The following is a 17,020-nucleotide window of genomic DNA, read 5'->3' as shown; positions in this document are numbered from 1 at the left end:
GCTAGTAAACATATGAATACCTATTACAACCTATAATAGATGTAATGACCTAGTAGGAGTCCCTAGGTCCCCTTAACATATATATGGATAAAAATACCTAAAAATGTATCATGAGGTCGTTATGTGTCATTTGGTAATGTAAGAATCATCATTACCTAATAAGACCTATTATATCCTAATAATACATATTAAGATTTATTAGAACCTATAAAAAGTAGTATGACCTATTACGACTCCTATGTCCCCTTAAGACACACATGTATGGATAAGGTATTGAAAAACGCAGTTGACATAAGTGATCAAGTAATGTGTTGTTTGGTAATGTAAGACTTATTATTACCTGACAATACCTATTATGTGCTCGTAAACATATGAATGTACCTATTACAACCTATAACAGACGTAATGACCTAGTAGGAGTCCCTAGGTCCCCTTAACATATATATGGATAAAAATACCTAAAAATGTATCATGAGGTCATTATGTGTCATTTGGTAATGTAAGAATCATCATTACCTAATAAGACCTATTATATCCTAATAATACATATTAAGATTTATTAGAACCTATAAAAAATAGTATGACCTATTACGACTCCTATGTCCCCTTAAGACACACATGTATGGATAAGGTATTGAAAAATGCAGTTGACATAAGTGATCAAGTAATGTGTTGTTTGGTAATGTAAGACTTATTATTACCTAACAATACCTATTATGTGCTCGTAAACATATGAATGTACCTATTACAACCTATAACAGATGTAATGACCTAGTAGGAGTCCCTAGGTCCCCTTAACATATATATGGATAAAAATACCTAAAAATGTATCATGAGGTCGTTATGTGTCATATGGTAATGTAAGAATCATCATTACCTAATAAGACCTATTATGTACTAATAATACATATTAAGATTTATTATCTAACCTATAAAAAATAGTATGACCTATTACGACTCCTATGTCCCCTTAAGACACACATGTATGGATAACGTATTGAAAAATGCAGTTGACATAAGTGATCAAGTAATGTGTTGTTTGGTAATGTAAGACTCATTATTACCTGACAATACCTATTATGTGCTAGTAAACATATGAATACCTATTACAACCTATAACAGGCGTAATGACCTAGTAGGAGTCCCTAGGTCCCCTTAACATATATATGGATAAAAATACCTAAAAATGTATCATGAGGTCGTTATGTGTCATATGGTAATGTAAGAATCATCATTACCTAATAAGACCTATTATATCCTAATAATACATATTAAGATTTATTATCTAACCTATAAAAAATAGTATGACCTATTACGACTCCTATGTCCCCTTAAGACACACATGTATGGATAAGGTATTGAAAAATGCAGTTGACATAAGTGATCAAGTAATGTGTTGTTTGGTAATGTAAGACTCATTATTACCTGATAATACCTATTATGTGCTAGTAAACATATGAATACCTATTACAACCTATAACAAACGTAATGACCTAGTAGGAGTCCCTAGGTCCCCTTAACATATATATGGATAAAAATACTTAGAAATGTATCATGAGGTCGTTATGTGTCATTTGGTAATGTAAGAATCATTATTACCTAACAATAACTAGTGGTTAAAATGAACATCATCAATATCTAAGTGTGGGTCATTCGGTTAGTAGAGGGCCTATGTTATGGTTAGAATGTGGTATGGGTTATGATTGTAGTTAATATAAGGTTATGTTAGAAGGTATATTTTTGTATATTTTAACCTAATGTTTTTCTACACTTTTAACTATGTTTTTCTATATTTTACTCTAATGTTTTTCCTAATATTTTTCTACACTTTTAATTAATGTTTTTCTACATTTTTATATCATGTTTAACTACATTTTTGCTAACAAATTAATTTAAATACCATTCTTAAATAATCTAAAATAATTTAAACATATTAAAAAATAAATAATTTAAAGCATTCCACTCACAAAATACGTAAAAAACAACTATTTTAAGTACGATTAACATCTACTAATCAAAAAATATGTTTAAAAACTATTAAAAAATAGGGAGGGAAAAAATGCCAACCAGTTACGGCCGAAACCCTTAATCCACTCTTCAAACATTCATAAACCGCAACAGTAACAATGATAGCCGCTAGACGTTTGCACGAAGTTTTATTCCCTTTTTGGGTTTCGGTCGTAACACTTTCGACCGAACTAGTTTCGGCCAGAACAGTACATGCCACGTAGGCGCATGAAACTGCCACGTGTGTACGGCCGGATTGGTTACGACCAAAATCGTTACGGCCGAAAGTGTTTCGGCTGAAATGGTACAAGATATCAAAAAAGGTGACACAGGTTTGTGCTTTTACCCTTGAATTATCTAACTTTGATAACTACAGACTTGAGAATGTTGAATCTACTTTTAAGGCCAAGCTATCACTGGAAGATAGTGAACAAGTGAAATTGAAGAAGGGAAGAAAGATGAAATATGTATCTAGTGATAGTAGCACTAATGAGGAAGATGTGGAACAATTGGAAGCATTACTGGCTAGAAGATTTCATAGAGGCAAAGGAAAATTCAAGGGTAAGTCACCTATCATTTGTTTCAATTACAATGAAGTGGGACATATTGCTGCAAGGTGTACACAGAAAAAGGAATACAAGGAAGGTAGCAAATACAAAAATAGATGAGAAGATGATAAGAGAGATTACAAAGACAAAGGCAAGAAGTGATGTATTGCTGAAGAGGATTTTGATGATAATGATGATGAAATTATTTATGTGGCCATGAAGGACTAGTTTGATGAAGAAGATCCTACAACACTGGTAACGTGTATGAACAAGAATGAAAAATGGATCATAGATAGTGGGTGCTCACATCACATGATAGGATACAAAAGTAAGTTTGTTAACTTTACTCAGTATGATGGAAATAGTGTTAGATTTGGAAATGATGCTCCATGTCAAATCAAAGGAAAAGGCTCCATTAAGCTTATAGAGAAAATTTCATGTGATAATGCATACTATGTTGAAGGACTAAACTACAATTTGCTAAGTGTCTCGCAGTTAAGCAATATAGGGTGCAAAGTAGAATTTGGAAACAAAACTACAAAAATCTATGATACTGATGGCAAATTGATAGGAAAAGGAGATCAAACAAGAAGTAATCTATTTTATCTTGATATGGAAAATGCTTCTTGTTTTGTTGCAAAATTTGATGATGTGTGGTTATGGCATAGAAGGCTATTTCATGTCAACTTTGATAGTCTGGTCAATATCAGTAAAATGAAGAAAGTCAAAGGTTTACCTAAATTGAAGAAGCCTAAAAATATCATATGCAAACAATGTTAGCTAGGAAAGATGACTAAGTCAAGTTTCAAGAGTAAAAACTATACATCTAAAGAAGTAATTGAGTTAGTCCATATTGATTTATGTGGTCCAATAGAAGTGCAAAGCTACAAAGGAGATAAATATATAATGTTGTTTGTTGATGACTATTCCAGGATGATGACTGTTATGTTCTTAAAGCAAAAATATGATACTTTTCAAAGGTTTAAGTGGTATGTGGCTAGAGTTGAAAAGAAAATAGGAAAGAGTTTGAAATGCTTGAGATCAAACAGAGGTGGAGAATTCACATCAAATGAATTTGAGATATTTTGCAATGACAAAGGAATCAAGAGACAAACACCAGTTCCTAGAACTCCCCAATAGAATGGAATTGCTGAGAGAAGAAATAGATCTATGATTGACTGTGCCAAAACATTGATGATGGAAAAGATTGTTGCTCTAAAATATTGGAGAGAAGCTGTAAGTGTAGCTGTTCATTCACTGAACTGAGGACAAGTCAAGAAAGGTACAAATGCAACACCTTTTGAATTATGGTATGGTCACTCACCCAATGTAAAGAATTTCAAAGTATTTGGTTACAAATTCTTTATCCATAAAGATAATAGAAATGGAAAATTTGATGCAAAAAGTGATGAAGGCATGTTTCTTGGTTACTTCACTAGAAGTAAAGCATATAAGTGTTTAATTACTAACACTGACAAAATTGTGGAAAGTGCAAATGTAAACTTTGATAAGCATACAGAAGTCCAAGTTGAAGAACCAAAGAGAATGGATGAATACCAGAACCTTTGTGTATTCTTATGAAGGAATGTCTATTGACAAGGATGCTATCAATCAAATTGGGATTCAATAGCAAGTTTCAATTTTAGCCAAGTCACAACCAATGAATGTTGAGGTGCATTCAGAAGCTGAGTTGCTGAATGAAGAAAATGCACATTCTGACTCTGAAGTTAGTACCCATGAAAGAGATGTAGAACTACCTAATAGCAATGTGTATAGTGACCTTGAATCTGAAAGATCAAACATAGAAACAAGGACAAAACCAAGATTATCCAAATATGTGAAAAGAAATCACCCTGTTGAATAGATAATTGGTGACAAAGATGCAAGACCAATGACAAGGAATAGACTAAGAAATGAATCATGTCTGTTAAGAAAATTTGAACCTAAGATAGTGTATGATGCATTGCAAAATGGTTACTAGTATAAAGCTATGGAAGAAGAGATTGATCAAATAAAGAAGAAGAAAACTTGGAGTTTTGTTCCCAGACTAGCTGACAAGAATGTGATTGGCACCAAGTGGGTATTTATAAACAAGCTAGATGAGAATGGTGAGATTACTAGAAACAAAGCTAGACTAGTATGCAAGGGTTATGCTCAAGAAGAAGGATTAGATGGGAAACATCTTCCCTTGCTGCTAGAATGGAAGGAGTAAGAACTTTACTTGCATATGCTACATATAAAGGTTTTTAAGTCTATCAGATGGATGTAAATTATGCTTTTATGAATGGTATATTGGAAGAGGAAGTCTATATTGAAAAACTAGAGGGACTTGTTGATGAGAACAATAGGGATATGTTTTGTAAACTACATAAAGCACTCTATGGTTTGAAACAAGCACCTAGTGCATGGTATGAAAGACTTCACAAATATCTTGTCAAGATAAGATTTGAGAAAATATTTGACAACAACAATCTATATATCAAGGAAGAGAAAAGTAAAAATGATTTGATATCTAAGATCTTTGTTGATGATATAATATTTGGAGGAAAAGATGCTCTATGCAAAGGTTTTGCTGATTAGATGAAACATGAATTTGAGATGTCAAAGAGATCAAATTTCTTGTTGGATTGCAAGTACATCAATTAAAACATGGTATATTTGTAACCCAATCAAAATATATCAAGGATATGCTCAAAACATTTGGTCTAGATGAATCAAAACTAGTAAGTACACCAATGGCAATAGGAGATAAGTTATCTAAGAATGCTGATTCGGCTGAAGTAAATGAGAAAATGTATAGATCCATGATTGGAAAGCTACAATATGTTGTACATAGTAGACCAGATATTTCTTTATCTATTGGAATAGTGGTAAGATTTTTTGCAAACCCAAAAGAAAATCATCTTATGGCTGTCAAGAGAATAATGAGGTATCTAAAAGGTACAAAAGATTTTGTTTTGTACTACAAGAGGACTGAAAATTTTGATTTAAAGGCCTACACTGATGCAAATTGGGGAGATAACATAGATGATAGAAAAAGCACTAGTGGAGGAGCACTTTTCTTAGGAAAAAGATTAGTCACTTGGACTAGTAAAAAACAAAGTTGTACATCACAGTCCACGGCAGAAGCTAAGTATGTTGCTGCTGCTATAAATTGTACAAATATTGTGTTGATCAAGCATCTATTGAAAGGAATGAAGGAATAAATAACTAAACCTATGATACTTTATTGTGATAACACAAGTTCTATCAACATATCCAAGAACCCTGTGATGCATGCCAAAACAAAGCATATTGCAATCAAGTATCACTATGTAAGAGAATTGGTGGAAGACAAGCAAGTGAAGATGGAATATATCAATACAAAAGAACAAACTACTGACATCTTCACAAAACCCTTACCTAAAGATGCATTTGAATATCTTAGAGGTAAGTTAGGGGTGATACCCCTAACCAAGGTTGCTTAAGTAACAACAAGATTGCCCTGCATCAAATATGTTGATTGATCAAATCAGACAATATAAGTTGATGTAGAGGGTACTTACTTTAGGTTTAGCCTAAAGTAATTAGAGTACTAACATTCCAAACAAGTCACAAGCAAGATGGAAGAGGGAGATATTGGAAGTTCTTGTAAATTCTATAGTTGCATGATAAGGTGCTGAAATAATGTGTCTTTGGCATTATTGTCAAAGAGGGAGAAATAGAAGAAACTGATCAAAGCAAAGAAAGAGGGAGAAAGTAGGAAGAAGAGGAAATTGATCAAAGCAAAGAAAGGGAGAGAAATAGATAGAATTGGTCAAATCTCTAAAATAGAGGAATAGAAGAAACTAATCAGTTCATGAAGTGAAAAGGACATGAGATATGAAAGGGAGGAGCAGAAGCAAAGAAAGAACTCAAGATGATAGATCTCAGAAGGAGTAGCTCAGGAGATTCAGTAAAAAGATAGATCAGAAGGAATAAGATCAGAAGGAAAATACAAAAGTCAACAAGTTTTCTTTTTGGCATTTGACTTAATATTTTAGCCTAGTTAGAATTTTTTTAACTTGGTTGATCAATCCGTTTTGGTTTGGTTGATCAATTTGGTTTTCCATCAATGCCAAAGAGGGAGATTGTTGTAATCTGATTGAAAAAGATTGTTGTATGAAAGATATTGTTGCTACAAAATATGTTCAATCATTATTTTGTCACTGATGTCAAACCTGCTATTTGCTAGAATGGCAATTTCTTATAAGATCCAAGCACTATCACTTAGTTGATTGATGAAGAATCAATAAGATATAAAAAAAGAAACTAAGGGAAAGGTTGAGTTATGGTTTTGGAATCAACTACCGAGTAAAGATCAAGTGCCAAGTGAAGAACAAGAACAAGTGAAGATCAAGTGTCGAGTAAAGATCAAGTGCCGAGTAAAGATCAAGTGTCGAGTTGTATTCATGTGTTTAGCATCAGAAAGTCAAAAGTGTCAAGCTATTGCATTATTTGAAAAGTTGAAGATTCACCAGATCTAAGATGACATGGTTGTTATTTAGAATTTTGTGAACTAGATAGATGATAAAAATGATGAGTTGGTGGCACAGAACGCTATGTAAAACATTTTTGGTGAATACAACTAGATTCTAAAAAAAGTTTCCAGATAAAAACAAGATATAGGAAAAATACATTATATCCTACCTAATCTTTTGAAACCCTAAAGTTGGAGAGGGAGAATCATGCAGGAAAATTATTCCAGATTTCTATTTAAGGAGTCATATGGTCACAAAGCAGAGAGGTTGGTCAAGTATGAAAGCATGAAGTGCTAAAGAAGGAGCTAAGGAGGAAGAGAGCACATAAAATCTATTTCAATAGGTGACCATAGAGATGATTGCATTAGTATGATGAGAAAGAAGACTCAAGGAGACAAAGCTTGAGAGGAAGACAAGCTGTCAAAGCTGCAGTGATTGAAGCCAAGCAAAGGATTGAACTAAAGTATGATCTAAAATCTACAAGATATGTTGTGAGTTGTATCAGATCAAAAGCCCTTATTGTTACTCTCTAGCAATTGTAATAGTTAGTATAAATCCTATGGACTTAGGTTAGATTAATAGCCATGTTGTAAATCCCTTAATAGTGTAACATTCCAAGTGAATGTTCCCAAGTCCTTTGACAAGGCCCATTCCTAATAGTATGGTGAAATCTTCTAACAAGGTCACATTTAACAGTGTGTTGTAAGCCTTTAATAGGGCATCACTTCAGAAGAGTGAGAATTGAGTAGCATGTTATTGGTGGTTTTTCCCAAATTGGATTTCCATGTAAATCACTGTGTCATGTGTTGATCTTGCATGTTTTATTCCTGCATGTTGATTTGTTGTAACTTGCTCAGATGGTTGTTTTAAGCTTGGATGCATGAATAGTTTAATGGGCTCATTATAATTGGTGAAAAAATATTATTAGGGTATTTAGACCTTGGATAACTAATTCAACCCCCCGCCCCCCCCAAAGTTATTCTAAAACAATCCCAACAGAATAGAGTGCAAGTCAAGAAAGACACAAACAAGACCCCTTATGAACTGTGGTTTGGTCACTCACCTACAGTTAAGTATTTTAGAATTTTTGGGAGTGAGTGTTATATCAAAAGAGATGATGATATTAGTAAGTTTGATGCTAGAAGTGATGAAGGTATGTTTCTTAGTTATTCATTGAAAAGAAAGGCTTATAGATGTTATAATTATCTAGAATTAAGACTATTATGGAAAGTACAAATGTAAGAATTGATGAGAAATTTATGATATAAGAGAGAATAATTTATTGCAATTTAGATGATGATTTTGTTACTAAGCCAAGGAATGATGAAGTATTTCTTGAGACTAGCATTGATTTGCAAAATGAAGGATAGCCAAGGAAGGAACAAGGCTCATAACCTTCAGTAGAGCCAAGAGTTGAGATAGAAACTCCTACTTTGGGAAAGAATATGATAAAGAATCATCCATCTGAGTAGATCATCAGAAGCAAAGATAAAGGTGTGATGACAAGAAGTAGTGTCAATGAAGTACTATTTTTGATATCTCAAGTTGAACCTAAGAATGTAGATGAAGCATGTAAAGATGATTATTAGAAACAAGCTATGAAAGAGGAACTAGATCAGATAGTAAAGAATGAGACATGGGAATTGGTCCCCAATCTAGCAGATAAGAATGTGATAGGAACCAAATGGGTATCTAGGAACAAGATGAATGAACAAGGTGAATTTGTAAGGAAAAAAGCAAGATTGGTGTGTAAAGCTTACTTGTAACAAGGAGTAGATTATGAGGAGACTATTAGGAATAAGGTGTCTCAACCTTTGATAATTCTTAGTCTTATTATTTGTTTTGTAAAATGTATTTCTTGCAAATAATGTTGATGTGTCGGCATCTTGAATTGTGTATAAGGAGATCATAGTTAAAACAGTTATGACAGATTCCTATGACACATAAGAGCTATGTTAGGAAGATTCAATGATAGGTGAAGACATGTGGCAACTGATAAATTCGAGTACTGATAAATTTTTAGGGTTCTTATTTTCTCAAAGAATGGTAAAACCCTAATATGGTTACCCTCGGGAGTAACCCTAAAGTGAAGTGCATGTTATAAGTGTTTTTAGGGTTGCAAAGAGGTGTATGCAAAAAAGTGTATTGTTGGTACTATGAATTGCTACTGGAGTCTTCTATTGTCACTGTTGAATGTGCATTGCAAGTGTATTGTAACCTTGTGTTGAAGATAATACATTGTGCAAGTTTTGGAGGGGTGGGGTTGTTTTACCGAAAGGTTTTTCCCCACTGGAAAATCTTTGTGTTATGTGTTTCTTTCTCTATCTATTTTCTTTATACTTGGTTTGCTGAAATATTGTTGTTTACATAATATTGAATCTGTAAGTGTAAAATATTTTAATAGGATTTGCACCATACTTCTCTTAAGAGATTAGTGTAGGAAGTTGTTTTTGCACTTGAGTTTCCTTACAGAGACCTATGCTCCAAAAGCTAGAATAGAAATAGTAAGATTATTCTTAGCCTATGTAGCATAGAAGAAATCCAAAGTGCATCAAATGAATGTCAAGTCAACATTTCTAAATGGATAATTTGAAGAAGCGTACATAGAGAAGCTTGAAGGTTATCCTTTGATAGATGATAAGGACATAGTATGCAAATTGAAGAAAGAATTGTATGGCTTGAAGCAAGCACCAAGAACTTGGTATGTGAGTTTGGACAAGAATTTGACAAAACTTGGATATAGAAAAGGTATGGTAGATAGTACTTTGTATTGGAAAGAAACTGATGATGGTTTGATGATTTTGGTAATATTTGTTGATGATATCATATTTGGAGGAAATGATGAAGAAAGTAAGAAGTGTTTAGAAGAAATGAAGAAAGAAGTTGAGATGAGTATGATAGGAGAAATGAAATATTTTAAGGAATCTTTTATTTCTTAGACTAAGTACTTGAAGGATTTACCGAAAAGGTTTGGTTTGGAAACATGCAAACCTATTGGAATACCTATGGTAATTGGACATAAGTTATCTACAATAGATGAGACACCTACTATTGAGAAGAAGAAGTACAAATCTATGATTTGGGGATTACAATATCTGACTTACACAAGGCTAGATATAGAAAATGTAGTTGGAATTGTTGCAAGATTCTAAGCTGATCCCAAAGAAGCACATTATGTAGTAGTTAAAACAATATTTAGATATCTAAAAGGAACATCTGAGTTTGGATTATAGTATGATAGATCTAATGACTTTACTCTAAGTGTTTATACTAATGCTAATTGGATATAAAATATAGATGATAGAAAAAATACCAATGGTGGAGCCTTCTTTCTTGGAGGAAGACTAGTTTCTTGGTTAAGCAAGAAGCAAGATTTTACATCACAAAGTACAACAAAAGAAAAATATGTTGTAGCATTGAACCCATTGTCATACATTGTGACAACACAAGCATGGTAAATATGCCTAAGAATCTAGTGTTGCATTCAAGGACTAAGCACATTTCTATCAAGTATCATGTATTGAGAGAGAAAGTTATAGAAAAAGAAATTAGATTGGAGTATGTGAGCACTAAAGAGAAGATTGCAGATATATTCACTAAGCCTCTTCCCAAAGAGACTTTTGAGTATTTTTAAGGTATGTTTGGGGTTATGCCCCTTCCTACATCTGAGTCGAAGATGCAAGAGTGCATCAGTCTAGTGTAATATAGCACCATTACTGTCTAGACTAAATGCTAATTCTTCCTATATGGGGGAGTATCTATGATGAATAGAGTCATCTAGGACTCTTATTGGATTTTGTTATGAATAGTGTCTTTAGAGACTTGAGCTAAGTAAGAAGAAATTGTTGTATGGTTTGATGCAGTAAAAATTGGTTGTTGAAATCGTTGATATTGATGTCAATGGGGAGAAGTTTGGCATGAAAAACAACATGTACAACATGATAGTTAGGGAAGTTTTTCATGAATATAGTATGTTTAAAAGAAGTAAAACACAAAATGATAGTTTGAAAAAAAATGCATTGAGGTACATCAATAGGGAAAACGATTGATGAAGAGGATTCAAAAAGTAAAATGAAAAGCTTTTTGTTGGTATTCTTGGAACTAGATGTTTTTCATCTATGTTGCCATCAATGCCAAAGGGTGATATTATTGAGAGATTGTTGGAAGCATGAATGCTAATGATATTACTATGGGGGCGTATTGTAGGTATGTTACTATGATGATATGCTACATTATAATGGGGTTTGTCATTGATGTCAACATAGTAGTTTTATGTAATATCTAACAGAAGAACAACGGAAAGATAAAGTTGGTACAGATGGCTAGTTGAGTATTCTAACTATCCAAGGTTATAGGAGATACTTCTAACTATTTGGTATAAGTATTTAACATCATATGAAGAAATGATAAGTCTGGAAGAAGTTATGTAAGTTTTGGTGATGTCTGTTCTAGGATAGAGTTTACATAGGCATGTTTTGGTGAAGTTGTTATATCTCTTAGTAGAATTTTTATTTCAAGAATCAAGGTTGAGGATGTGAAGAAGACATGTTTGTGATGATGTTGCTAATTTTTCTCATCATACTATTGCATGTACATAAATTTATTCAAGTTGCAAGGCAAAAGGTTAATGCTATCACTAAGTGTAATGTGTTCTTAATGTGGTCTTATAATAAGTAATTAAGAAGGTCTAACAATCAACTCAAGGAATTGTATTATGAACTCACTATAAAGGAAGGACATTTTACTTTATCATATGGTATGTTTTGATTGATGATAAGAAATAGTAAGAGTGAAATGTGAAAGTGATCAGAGCAGAGAAGAAGTGAAGGAAACTTCATTGCCGAGGTTTTACTGAGTGATTTGAGGTTTGATATTTGGATCCAAGGGTTGTGACCTGGTATACAAGGTCTGATAGTGATTGGTTTGGTTGATAGAAAAAAGGAAAGAAGAACATAATAATAAATTACTTGATTGAGAAGTGAGCTCTTCTTCTAGTTGAAATTGCATATTTGGTTAGTGGGCTCATCTTGCATACATTATACCACAACCCCTAACAAGATTGGAATCTCCTAACAGGGATTCAAAATATCCTTACAAAGACTCATATGTAATAAATGTCATAATAGACTCCTAACACCATCCCATCCTCTAACAAGGAATATTTATATTAGTACATCATCTTGTGGGCATCATTTCTAGTAGGGTTTTCCCTCTGAGCAAGCGTTTCCCTAGTCAACATATTTGGTGTAATTGTCTATGTGCATCTTATTATGGTTGTTGATTACTTTGGTTGAATGGTTAAGTTTTTTTAAAGAAGATAAATTAATTGATTTTTGGATTATTGATTCACCTCCCCCCTGTCCCCCCTAGTTATCTTGGTGGACTATTATCTCTAACAAGAAGAAAGATTGTATTTCATAGAGTACAATTGAGGTAGAGTGTGTTGCAATAGAAAATAACCATAATCAAGTTATGTGGATTAATAAAATGTTGAATGATATAATAATTGAGTTTGAAGAACCTATTATCATTTATTGTGATAACACTATTATCGTATGTCTAAGAATCATGTATTGCATTCTAAGACTAAGCATATATCGATTAAGTATCATGTGCTAAGAGAGAAAGCAACATAAACTAAGATTAGATTAGAGTATGTTTGTACTAAAGATCATATTGCAAATATCTTTATGAAGCCTTTGCCTAAATATACACTTTAGTACTTGAGAGGTATGCTTGGGGTTGTGCCCTTGCCCACTTATGAGTAGATGATGCAGTAAGTGCATCAATCTAGTGGTATAGAGCACTATTGTTAGACTAGATTGAATGTTGATGCTTCCTGTATGGGGGAGTATCTGTGATAAGCTGATTTATTGAGGACTCTTGGTAATTGCACCTGAATAGGGACTTTGGACACTCAAACTAGTTAAGGACTTGGAGCAACATGGTATCAATTGATATTTAACAATTAGAATGTTGTCATATTGATTCCTTTGACATTGATGTCAATGGGGGAGAGAGTATGCATGAAAAACATCTCCTAAGAAATGGGGAGGAAAAAATCTTAAGCATGAATGGGGAGAGTTATGTCTTTAGAGAGATTTACAAAGATTCATGTAAGTAGGAATATGCACTTGGTGTATTGTGAATTATTTAGTGTGAAGTAAACAATTGTTACTAGTCAAAAAGAAGAAATAGGAGATATACACGTATTGTATTGAGAATTTCTTTTTAGCCCATGGACAATTGATGATATTTAGCATCAACAACAAAACACTATTTTGGTATTCTTGGAGCTTAGATGGTTTTTCATTATGTTGCCATCAATACTAAAGGAGGAGATTGTTAGCATGAATAATGATGATACTACTTTGGGGGAGTATCCTAAGCATTGGAGAGTAGTTATATGTTGCATTCATGACTGTGTTTATCATTGATCTCAACATAATATGGTTTCTATAAAGACTAGCTAAGCAGTTGATAGAGATCCTAGTCTATAAATAATGGTTCGATTATCTGGTGATGCACACTTATGGACATGTTTGACATAGTGTCATGACGATGTGGTTCAGTGTGAAGAGTCTAAGTTGAAGACATACAAAAGTTGTACCTAATTTATAGAGAGCAATTTAGAAGATGCAATGAGAAGTTGTCAAAAGTTTTTTAGTTTTCTATCTTACATTAGATATGCAATGAGAAGATGTGCAACTAGGAAGTGAGATAAGATAGTCTATTGGTGGCATCAGCAAGTGTGCAAGCCTTAGTATTGCATGTGTGAAGTTTTGTATAGACTGTGAGTCAATAGTGCTATTATAATTGTAATTAATTAATTATCTTATTATAATTAATTAGAAAAGCCTCAAGATCAACTCAAGGAATTATATTGAAGATGTGGTATAATGGAAAGATGTTTTCCTTGTTTTTGTAGAGACTAGTGATAATGGTATGAAGTGCGAAGTGTGAAAAGGTGTAAAGTGTTTGGTAAATGCATATAAGTGATCCAAGGGATTCTTAGATGCGAGATTTTTGATCTAGTTACAAGATTTGAAGGAGTAGAGGTTTGGTTGATAGGACAAAAGAATAGGAAGGAAGACATTTCATTTCTATTATTCTGCAAGGAATAATATAGAGATCATTTGGATAGTGGGTTCATTGGTCTTGCCCTTGAAGCTGTTTGGGCAGTAGGTCCAACTATCTTTCACAACTCCTAATAGGGTTCGAACAACTCCTAACATGGTTGAAATCTCCTAACAGGGATTCAAAGTCTTCTAATAGGAACTGTACTGAATGTTGTTATAGACTCCTAATAGGTTCCATCCTCTAACAAGGAATATTTATATTAGTACATCATCTTGTTGGTACCATCCCCATCAAGGTTTTCCCTTTGATCAAGGGTTTCCCTAGTTAACATATCTGGTGTTATTGTGTATAAGTATCTTTTTTATGGTTTTTGATTATATTGCTCATATGGCTAACATTTAATAAGGTTGATAATAGTGATATTAGTTGGATAAATTACTCATCCCCCTATTCTCACTTATATTGGTGGACTATATATTCTAACAAAGGTATGAAATGAGCCATTTAAAAAAAATCTATCAACCACTACTAGAATATAATCATTATCTCTTTGAGTTCTAGGAGAACCAAGAGTAAATTCCATACTGATATCTTGCCAAGGCTTATGTGGTACAAACTACCTCAACTTTAGCACTTGGTCTACACTCAAGAATAGTTATGGTCTGATACCACTTGATGTAGTTAGAATTTGAGGGCACTCCTATTAGAGGTAATCTAGATCCCTAGAAATAACCACACAGCAGAAACCCAACAACAAGATACATAATCCGATACCAAATGCAACTCTTTTATCATAAACAACTATTTACATGCAATCTACCTGGCTATAAGACCTTCTAAGTGAGGGCCAAATACAAAAGTAATTACAAAATAGTTCTGCAAGATCTCTCAAGATCTAACTCAACACTATCTAGTCCAAATCCACACTCTAGTAGAAACCTCCAAGGTAGAAATCTATTTTTTCCCAAGCCTCAACTACTAGCCCTTCTTAAATTTCACTCCTACACTTCATCCTCTTCTCCAAGCTTTATGAGTCTACCCCTTTTTATTGAAGACTCCACAAGACACCCCTACTTATACCCAGCTAAGCCACAATTCAACCTATGCCATTACAAATTAAAATAAACCCTTACATTAAATATTTGCATAAGCCACAAGTTGGGTACACAAATTAAATACCAAAAGTTGGCTCACATATAACTCAAGCGCCATAAGGATCAAGACCAAACTGAATGTCAGAGAAAACCACACCAAGTGTCAGCATTCCACCAGACATAACCAAGCTCCTTCATTGATTGAGCACCAATCTCTATTGAGTCCTCTTGAAGTAACTAATCCCCCTTCATTGACTGAGCTACTTGGATGGTACAACAACCAAGCATGACTGTATTAGCATGAATGCTAATGATACTACTATATCATCTTAAAAGGAAAGAACTTCCATGTTATAAGTGTTTATCCCTCCAAGTGGTTTGGGGGCATGTCAAGCACATTAAATGGGTCTTTGCATGGATCTGGTAGTTTTCCCCCTTTTTTTCTTCTCTCTCTTTCAATTTTTAGCCTATTTTTGACAACCTACTTTGTGAAACTGAGGACTTTTACTTCTAGGTAAAGGATGACCTAGTGGGTCAAGGTTGACCTCAATCCTAACCTAGGTCATGAATGACCTCAACCCTAACCTAGGGTAGGGTCAACCTCATTCCTGACCCCAGGTCTCATTTTCAATTTTTGAGAGTTTTGGGATCTCAAGCTTTAGAAATTTTCTTTTCCTACTTCTATATTGGTTGTTTCGAGTTTCAGAATGGTAGACTCTTAAATTACATTTAATTTAGGTCCATTTCTATGGGTAAAGGTTAATTTGGATTTAATACTCCCATATCATCTTCTCTAGGAGTCTGTGCCCTAGATCACTATATAAGGAAGCCTTCTCCTCTCATTTTCTCTAACCTAGGAACACATACAAAGACAAATTAAGATATTCAATCATCTATGAGAAACTAATATCTATGAGTAACTATCTAATTTTCAAGTGAGAAAGTATTCTATCACTCAATCATTCAAGTTTTCTATTGAAGATCAAGGATTGAAGCATTTAAGATTCATCATTTAAACCCTAGATCTAGCCATTATGGTGGTGTGATCTTCCTTCAAGATCCTTTGTTCATATTCAAAATCTATTGATTATTTTATGAAGGTGGATTCTAAGCATGGAGGTCTTGTTTTACATTTGTTAATGTTATGTTCAATCTTTCATATTAATATACGTTTAAACATTTCAAATACAATTGCATATCTATTGAGTATTGTAGCTTCATTGTTAGATTTACTTCTACTACTTGCTATCATTCTCCATTTCAATTCTATTATTAAGGTTGACTCCAAACTGAGGTTTGACCAAGGAAAATGCCTCATCCAAACAAAAAAGAACCATTTTTTTGATAGATACACATGTGGAAAAATGAATTGAAGAGTAGATTTGGATACCCTTTTCATTGAACTTACGAGATTCATGAACATGAGTTTCATCATAGCAATACAGGTCAAGGTTGACTTTTTGAGGTACAATTGTGCCCTAGGGTAAGATTGGGCCCCACTATTAGAGTCAAGGTCAACCTCCCTTCAAAAGGATAACATATTTCTGACTTTTCTTTGTCTCAACATTTCCAGTCTGAAATAGGTTGCAAAATTCCCCAAAACTATACACATACATTAGAAAACAACACTTTCCAGATTCAAGGTTAGTAGTTGTCTTTTATCTATTTTAGGATTTAAGCACTCAAAATTGAAAGACCATTGAACCTCTTTTCTCTCTATTCTCCATTACATGATTTATTTATGCATTGATCACTTCCTTGTGCTTAATCAATTTGGATTATTCCTTTTGGA

This window comes from Cupressus sempervirens, chromosome 10 (genome assembly GCF_028749045.1).
Source record: "Cupressus sempervirens isolate cs-2001-9-10 chromosome 10, ASM2874904v1, whole genome shotgun sequence".
NCBI lineage: Eukaryota > Viridiplantae > Streptophyta > Pinopsida > Cupressales > Cupressaceae > Cupressus > Cupressus sempervirens.
The sequence above is the reverse complement of the archived record's forward strand: the minus strand, read 5'-3'. Positions refer to the sequence as shown.